Source organism: Falco rusticolus, chromosome 11, assembly GCF_015220075.1.
Source record: "Falco rusticolus isolate bFalRus1 chromosome 11, bFalRus1.pri, whole genome shotgun sequence".
Lineage (NCBI taxonomy): Eukaryota > Metazoa > Chordata > Aves > Falconiformes > Falconidae > Falco > Falco rusticolus.
This window is the reverse complement of record NC_051197.1, coordinates 2,560,646-2,567,833: the sequence shown is the minus strand read 5'-3', so window position 1 is coordinate 2,567,833 and position 7,188 is coordinate 2,560,646. Positions and strand designations below refer to the sequence as shown.

At 49.7% G+C, this 7,188-nt stretch overlaps 1 long non-coding RNA gene across 1 annotated transcript; it reads right to left on the bottom strand.

Moving 5' to 3' along the window:
- Positions 1-3,444: 3,444 nt before the first annotated feature.
- LOC119155542 lies at positions 3,445-6,839 on the bottom strand. The gene is made up of 2 exons (XR_005106749.1): positions 6,752-6,839; positions 3,445-6,270 (listed from the first exon to the last, which is right to left on the bottom strand). It is a non-coding gene; the product is annotated as an uncharacterized LOC119155542 (long non-coding RNA).
- Positions 6,840-7,188: the final 349 nt, after the last annotated feature.

Genomic DNA, 7,188 nt, shown 5'->3' with positions numbered 1-7,188 from the left:
ACTCAAAGAAAATACTGCCACAGTTGAGCTGAGCATATTTGTAATGAATGAATAATGCTGAATTATTGTCAAACTCAGGAGATTTTGCAGGCGGGGTGCTCTAACATGAGCAGGTTTGGAGCTGGCATGCCAAGAAGGTATCTCTGCACCTGAAGAAAATCAACGTTGCACAGCTGAGCCCCCAACATTTCTGATCACACAGACTTCACCAGAGCCTTCATCCACTTGGTTTTTTCATTCCACTTTGTCCAACATCTCCAGGTTCACATTCAGAAATTGCTTAACCTGACCTAAAACCAAGTTACATTCTGGTTCATCTAACATTTGCACATATCGGGACATTCCAATTAGGCTACTTGATTTGTAAAGATCTTTAATCAAGAAGGTCTGGATTAAAGTTCAAATGCTCTGTGCTAGCCAGAAACGATTTGAATGAACAGTAATTAAAACACAGTCTGATTCATACAGGGCACTGCTGGACTTCGAAAAGACAACTGTGTGCTTGAAACTCTGTTGGGAATGATTCTTTTTATTTAGTACAACTGAAACGAGGCTTTTTGGTACCGATGGTTCACTCTGAACAGTAACAGGAGTCACATTTTTTTTTTTAAAAAAAAAAGTATTTTGGGGAAAAGCAACATCTTCACCTGGTTTCAAGGCTGAGAGCTAAGAGACAATGGAACTCTTTTATCCTGCTGTTGTCAGAAGCTGATAGCTGCTGGCCAGCTTGCTCAGAGCAGAAACTTCAACCCTTAAAAGGATGATTTGTGGACGAGAGCCAGGAACAGAACAGCCGTTCTTGTCTGCAGCCTTGCAGTCCCAAGGAGATGTCACAGGAGCAGAACTGCTGTTCTTCTCATGCAAAACGTGGGTGGGAAGGCGATGGCCTCCAGATGGGAAAAGGGACTTTCCTGATGAAAAAGCCTGAGAACCACCGGGTTAGAACAAATTCATCTGGAATGACAGCTGAGACGTGTCACAAGAAAATTGCCTCGCCTTGGGAACCAAACCCATAAATAACAAAGTTTTATCAGAAAACGGATGGTCCTCAGAGACCTTACTTTTGAGCAGAAAGTGATGCCACATATCACTGTATGCATGCTGTTTACATCTTGCTTTAACACGGTTTGTGGGAGGAAGTGCTCCACTGCCAAAAAAAGACTTGATAGTTGCATTGTTCATGTGTAGCAATATTTAGACATAACAAACCCACCAGTATTTATGAGTCTGTCCCATTATGATATCAGTCGGAAGCTAAAGGAAAAAAGAGATGGACTCTATGTCTGCTGAGCTAGAAGGAGATAAAGGCTCCCAGTAAATCTGATCAGAGAGGTGTTGTTTTCAGGCACAGACAGCATTTCAGTTCCTGTCAGACCTCGAAGCCGTACTTGTTGTAACAGGAAACAAGAATCACAATCTGAAGCCAGAGGCACATGTCACTCATACAGGCTCTTTGTTCTCTTTCACCAGTACTTGATATGTGCAGCAGTACACAGCGAGCAGCTTTGCTGCACATCCCACTAAATGAGCTGGGTTGGTCATTAACCCTCAAATCTGACGCAGGGCTCAGTAGGTGAGGAACCTCATTCCTTGGACCCGGTCCATAACACACCTGCTATGTGTGTCTTAGCAGGGGAAGGACAAGAACTTTTTGGTTTCTAGTACAAGCCAGCATCTCTACTGTATTCATGAGTGAACACCCAGAGCCATCCCTGGGGCAGCACCACAAGGACCTGGATGAATACCATGCTACTTCCAGCTCCAAACCTCACTGCCACCTACCTTTCTCCCAGGAAAGTGGATGTACATTGCCCGAGCACCTGATGGATGCTAAAACAACAGCAGAAATAGGCAAAAAGAGATGAACCCCAGCCCTGGCCAGCCTGCAAGCTTACAAATGCTTCCACTCGCACAGTTCCTCTTCTCTCCCGTTCATCCTGCAACCAAAACAGAAGCATGCCATGGCTCGTGAAGAAGCGCAGGCGTATTGCTGTCATACAGCTAGGGACAGCTGCAGCCACAGGAGACGACCAGCTCTCCTTTTTGGGATGAGGGTATTCCTGCCCAGGTTGAGGGGTCCCTGCAGGCTTTGGGAAGAGACAGAGAGGAAGCCAAGCATTGAGTCTGCTCAGATTGTAACCTATCTAGAACTTAAACTCTTGGTAGCAGGATGTCTTTTTTATCATTTGCAGTCTCTAGTACAATAAAAGCCCTCCTCCAGAAACAGACTCGAGGCACTATCAAAACACCAGTAATAATTTCCTCCATTTAAATGACGCACACTGGCAAAATGTTCAATCATGGCTATATAGCACTGACCCTGTCTGAGCCCACAGACACAGCCAGCAGCAGTCTGGCAGAAACGCCTTCCAGTACGAAAGAATCAGAAAAATAACATAAACCACCTAACTGCTATCTTGGAGCAGACCGCTGGTTGAGCTAATCCTCATCCTCTCCCTGGAGCAGCGAGCAGCAGCTGGGGCTGCACAGGGCAAGACCCTGGACACACATGAATCATCCAGTCCAGAAGGAAGAGTTTTCTAAACACTGCTGGGTTAATGACCCACTTAATGTCGGTATCAAGAATAAATTGCAACCTCTGGAAATTGCTGTGCTAGCCTTAGGGTCATACACTTCCTTGGAGGCGGGGTGGTGTGCGCGTGTGCGTGTAGGGGAACAGGCACCACTGCAACATGTCTGCAGACCTCTGCTTGTTTTATGCAAAAATCTCCGGACTCCTTCTTCCTCAACACAACCTGGTCCACGGGGCCCCTCTGCTGTCACATCGCAGCACTGCAGCCCAGCCCTGCACGCCAGCATCGCACACTGAGCACCCACCCCCCACCCCCACCCCGCCCCCGAGCCACCGAGGCAGGGACAGCTCAACTCTCAGCCTCCCAGCACAGTGCCATTCACATGGCACAAAAAATGTCCGCCAGCCACTTTGGTCGAAGTGGGTTCCCCAAAAACCTCGTCCTTTCTAGGCGTTTTGATGACATTGCTATAGAAATTACCCGGGGAATTTGCAGCCTCCCTCTCACCGGGGTAGAAAAGCCCCAAGCAAACTCTGCAAGGGACCACTCCTGCTGCACCACCACCATCCCGCTGCACTGCCCTAGCGTGCTGGCCAGCCTGTTAAATACCCTGTGTCCCACCACCCATTTTCATGTACTGAGACATGCAGAAAATGAGTTAGGAGACTAGTTAACCAAGACTGTGGTATCTTTAACAAGAAGTATTAAAACATACCTCAAAAGGGGTTTATTTTCTGTATTGCTACAGTAATTTCTGTTACCAGTATTGCCCATAGACACACCCCTCTGCTCTTGTAACACTTCACCATGCCACACAGGATCCTGCTTTCTGAACCATTTTGAAGATTGCCAAAGTGCAGCATTTCTGGAAAACCTTTCAAAGCATAACAGTCAATTAACAAGCAAACTCTACAATAAAGTGTAATATTTTATTCAAATAAAACAGTAACCTTTGACTTTTATGCAAAGAGGTTCATTTAAAACAAGTTCACTCCAGGTCAGGATGCTGTGCTCTGTCAGTCCGTCAGTCCCCAGGGCACAGAGAACCAGCGGCGTGGGGCCCCGTGAAGCTCAGATGGCTGCCATCCTTCAGTTATCACAGTACTGTACCTTTACAAGAGACAGCATCAGCACTGTGATAACTGAGCCAGGGCAGCCTGTCAGTCATTGCAGCCCCCCCGCAACACTGCCGAGCCCAGGAGGCACGTCCTCTGTCTCCTCGGCCCTCACATGTCTCAAAAATCCCACATCACCCCAAGAGACACCAAGCTGCTAGGTGAAAGGCTCTGGAGCGTTGCCTTCACATCTGAGGTTTCAGTCCAGAAAATTATCCAGATAATTAATGCTATCTTAATGACCACTGCAGCTTTTACAATGCAGCTCAAAGTGTTTTTTAAGTAGCAGCTTCTTCTGACCAAATCCACCAGTGCTGTGTTGGAGAAAGGGTAACTAACCACTCTACAACTATCACTACAGTGAATGGGGGCACTCCTCTGTCCCCCTTAAATTCTAGAGCTAGAACCTAGCGTTTGGTCCATGCTACTTAAGTACTGAATGTCATGAACCAGTCAGTCAATGGGTATAATGGCAGACAGCCAGGTAAGTTAATGGAACTACACCACTAGTGACAGCTGAGAAGCGGGATCACAAACAGCACGAGTACAAGGGTAGCACCATGCCCTGACCACGCGGCATACTGCACCAAGCCTGCCAGCCTTTCGCCAGCAGAGCGGGCTGGCAGGTGGTGGAATTTTACAGCACTGTGAACACATTCGGCTGGGCTTAATCGGAGTTTGTCACATGTGCTTCTGGAGCCAGCATCACAGATGCCCGTTCCTATGCCTACTGATGGCTTCGACGGGAGCAGCACCCAATGCCAGGCAGCCAGCTGCATTCCTAAGGGACTGCAGCTGGAGAAAGCAGAAGAGGGACTTAAAGGGTTGAGGTGCTCCAAGTATGCAGCTGGCACTTTTACATCATAGGATCCAAATACAAAATTGCACAATAAACATTTTCACTGCAAACTAGTTAAGTTATTAACTTACATCAACCTATACTTTACACACACACACACTTTTTTTTTCTTCCCTAAAACCAGGCATTGCTGAAAACGACTACTCCCAACACAAACACCCAACCTTTGGTTAAGGGAATCAAATACAACCGAGTTCTGAAACAGGTTTAAAAACCGCAACTGTTTTACATAGTAAAAGTTAATGTGTTACTAAATTTTCTATAAAGTTTATGATGTTGATGGACTTCACCAGAACAAGTTGCTCTCATATTTCTACCAGGAGGAAGCAGAAACTCCAAAAATGGTGTAACACTCTGATTAAATTACCTGGAAAAAAGCATGTCTCAAGATGTTATGGAGACTGTTTTTAAAAGAGAAATACGTAACACTCAGCTGGATCCAGCTATCAAAATGGTGTCTTACAAGTTTTTAACTCAAGAGGGCAACGGAGAGACAAATATGGAAATATCTGAGTAGAAGCACGCAGTGGAAAAAAATATTTGTACATTTTAAAACAAACTACAAACATACATTACATAAAAAGGGGACAGCCAACAGATTATGCAATACTGACGTAAGATGACACAGATGACTTAAGCATATATTCCAAAACTCACAGATTTACCACCATTTGCAGATTAATCATTAAAGAATCCGCTGCTGCTAGGAAAAAAAAAACAACAAAAAAAACTCGGTAAAAATACTGACATATTCTGAATATACAACGGTGACTTTTGAAAAGGAAGGAAGCTGCGTAACTAATGAACCATTTGCTCTCACTCTGAGGTGTTTTTACAACACTATTACTATTCCAGCAGAAAAATTCTACCCATTTCAGTAGAATGGCATAAACATAGAATTGGGAATCCTACATTTCACAGGCTGAAGAGACAAGAGAAGAATTGTGATTTTATAGCTCAAGTATGCCTTGACCACTGTTTCTAGGTTTTACTCTGTGCTCCAGCAGTTACTGTTACGCTCTTTAAAGGGAGAGTATATGTGACTGCCAGGGTGAACACTATCTCGCCAGCACCCTCTGGAACAAGGGCTGTTTGAGTTGCACACATGTATGTTGTAAGGGTTGATGCCATTTTCTCCAGAAAGGATGTAGCTCTTACTCCAATACAAATACAGTTTGCTCCCTTGCACCTAACACCGACACCCCCACCCCCCCGATTTCTGCTTTGTTCCTTAAGACACACAGACCTGATACAAAAAGCCTAAGTAGGTTCCCTGTTAGCATCAGAAGAATCCCCCTTTTTGAGGAAAACCCACATTAGTTTTGGAGTCTAGCAAACATTTTTGTTCTTGTTATTGCTAAAGACATTGCATATTTCCATATGCTTTTATAAAAAAACTCTACTGTTTCCAGTGTTTGCTGCCAGTTCTCACTTGTCACAGCCTTTTAAGATTCTCTGGCTGGTCTTTAAAACTCCAGTCCCACCTCCTGTCCCTTTGGAGCTGGTGCTTCTATGGATTTTTTTTTTTTCCACTCGTTTTGCATGAACCAAAATTTCTTTAGCATCACACTGATGGAATTACTGCTGTGCCCTGACCACAACCCACAAGGCTTGCGACTCCCCACCCCTACGCACAGGTCAAGTATCTTCGAGTACTACAAGCAGCTCTCGACCCCGCTCCTGCGGCAGCTTGCGAGGCGCGCTAGCAGCAGGCCCCCTGCCCATCTGGATTAGCGCGATTTTAACAAACCACTGTAGAAGCCTGAAAAGAAGAGAAAACAAACAGCAAGTTACGAGGACACCACGGCCTGACGAGCGACTGCCCGGCGGCCCGGGGGAAGGCAGGCCGTGTGTGCGGAGGGGGAAGGCGGCGGCCCCCGGCCGCCTCAGCCGCTCCCTCACAACTTCCCCTCGACGGCGCGGCGCTGAGGGGCCGGAGGCCTGAGCAGCGCGCCCCCCGCTCTCACACGGCCCCCACAGCCCCCGCCTCGCCCACCCCGCTCCCCTCGCCTCACTCGCCCTCCCCCGGCCCCCCAGGGCCCCCCGCGGAGAGGGAAGCGCGGCGGCGGCCGCCCCGCTCCTCCCGCGCCTCAGCCGCAGGCCCCGCCCGCGTAAGCGCCGCCGCCCGGAAAATAACAGCGCGCAGAGCCGGGAGGAAGCGCCGCGCCCCAGCCCCGCCGGCTTCGCCGCCCCGGCCCCCCGCCGCCCCCCGCCGCCCCGGGGCCGGGCCGGACCGGACCCACCTGCGGGCTCGGCGGGGCCGGCGGCGACATGACGCAGCACGGGCTGGCGGCGTGAGGGCCGCCATCTTGGTGTGTTTATGGCAGCGCCGCGCGGCCATGTGACGGGCTCTTCCGGGGGCGGGGGCACGCGCACCCACGGTCACGGCCGCGAACACGCGCTGTGGGGGTGGGGGCGGGGCCAGCGGCGGGGGGCGTGCGTGTGCGCGCAGCGGGGCGCGCGCTCTTTGCAACACCGGCGGGTGCTCGCGGGCGGGCGCGAGCCCCGTCGCGTCTCGCTGTGGGGATGGAGCCCCGCCGGGTGCGGGCGGGGGGGCCGGAGAGCTGCCCCCGCCGCGGGGCCGCGCCTGCAACACCCGCACCCGCGGCAGCGCCCGCCGGGCCCATGCAAGGGGTGCCCCCCCACCCCCACCCCCCGGTACCAGCCTTGGGCAGCCCGG